Source organism: Propithecus coquereli, unplaced genomic scaffold, assembly GCF_000956105.1.
Source record: "Propithecus coquereli isolate 6110/MARCELLA unplaced genomic scaffold, Pcoq_1.0 Scaffold421, whole genome shotgun sequence".
In the NCBI taxonomy this organism is placed as follows: Eukaryota; Metazoa; Chordata; class Mammalia; order Primates; family Indriidae; genus Propithecus; species Propithecus coquereli.
Genome location: NW_012149964.1, coordinates 388,171 through 390,009, shown reverse-complemented (window position 1 = coordinate 390,009; position 1,839 = coordinate 388,171). Strand labels below are relative to the sequence as shown.

At 35.8% G+C, this 1,839-nt stretch overlaps 1 pseudogene across 1 annotated transcript; it reads left to right on the top strand.

Moving 5' to 3' along the window:
- Positions 1–644: 644 nt before the first annotated feature.
- Positions 645–1,702, top strand: LOC105817733 (annotated as a pseudogene). The gene has a single exon (XR_001137856.1). The product of XR_001137856.1 is annotated as a quinone oxidoreductase pseudogene (transcript).
- Positions 1,703–1,839: the final 137 nt, after the last annotated feature.

Genomic DNA, 1,839 nt, shown 5'->3' with positions numbered 1-1,839 from the left:
AAAATTTAATAGAAACGCAGGGAGAAATAGAATACTCAACAATCATAACATATTTCATCGTACCTCTCTTAATAATTAATAAGAAAAGGAAACTTGAAAGTTTGAGAAAAGTAACTTAATTGACTTAATGAAGGCATATGAAATATTAAGCACAACTGTGGAATGCATTCTTTCAAATATATACACACAACCTTTATGAAAATTGGCCATATACAGCATTAGAGAGCAAGTCTTATGAAAATTCAAAAAATAACAGTATATTCTATCATAAGAACATTAAGCCCAAAATTAATAACAAAATATAAAACATATTTATGAATTAAAAAATATACTTCTAAATAATCAACTGATTACAAATGAAATAATAGTGAAAGTCAGAAAACATCTGATTAAAGGAAATAGTGCATATCAAAACAGGATATGCAGCTTCACTACATAGAGGTAAATATATAAATATAAAAGAAGAGAGGCTAAGCTTAATTATCTAAGGAGTTAGAAAAAGTTCAGCATAATAGATCTAAATAAAAGTAGTTAAATAACAAAAGAACAGAAATTAACAATATAAAAATTTAATAAAGAGAATGAACAAAGCCAAATTTTTTGAATATACTAATAACATTAAGAAACCTCAGACACTGGTGGAATCTTAAGGAGTTCTTGCAAATTTTGCTTGCGGCTTCAGAGCCCGTATCTAGATCACCACGATGACTGCACAGAAGTTGATGAGAGCTGTTAGAGTTTTTGAATTTGGTGGACCAGAAGTGCTGAAACTCCAGTCAGATGTTGCAGTACTGATTCCCAAAGACTTTGAGGTTCTAATCAAGGTCCATGCATGTGGTGTCAACCCCATGGAGACATACATTCGCTCTGGTACTTACAGTAGAAAACCAGTCTTACCCTATACTCCTGGCTCAGACGTGGCTGGGCTAATAGAAGCTGTTGGAGATAATGTATCTGCTTTCAAGAAAGGTGACAGAGTTTTCACCACCGGCACGATCTCTGGGGGCTATGCAGAATATGCTCTTGCAGCAGATCACACTGTTTACAAACTGCCTGAAAAACTGGACTTTAAACAAGGAGCTGCCATTGGTATCCCATATTTTAGTGCTTATCGAGCTCTGATCCACAGTGCCCGTGCGAAAGCTGGAGAAACTGTTCTGGTTCATGGGGCTAGTGGAGGAGTTGGAATAGCAACATGACAAATTGCGAGAGCTTATGGCTTAAAGGTTTTGGGCACAGCTAGTACTGAGGAGGAACAAAAGATTGTTTTGCAAAATGGAGCCCATGAAGTGTTTAACCACAGAGAAGTTAAGTATGTTGATAAAATTAAGAAATCTGTTGTTGGTGAGAAAGGAATTGATGTGATTATTGAAATGTTAGCTAATGTAAATCTTAACAAGGATTTGAATCTTCTGTCACATGGAGGACAAGTAATAGTTGTTGGCAGCAGAGGAACTATTGAAATAAACCCACGGGACATCATGGTAAAGGAATGCAGTATACTTGGAGTTACTTTCTTTTCCTCAACCAAGGAGGATTTTTCAGCAATTTGCAGCAGCCCTTCAAGCTGGAATGGAAGTCGGTTGGTTGAAACCTGTAATAGGTCCTCAGTATCCGTTGAGAAGGTGGCCGAGGCTCATGAGAATATCATTCATGGCAGTGGGGCTGCTGGGAAAATGGTTCTTCTCTTACGATGATTAATTCTTACTTGGATTTCCTATGTAATTAGAGGTTACCTTTCCCCCAGTTTTTTTTTACACTATCTTTTCTTTAATTAACATTCATTTGATTTAGTGAGTTTCTTATGTGAAAAAACAAGATTTTTCTTTAGAGAAAAGA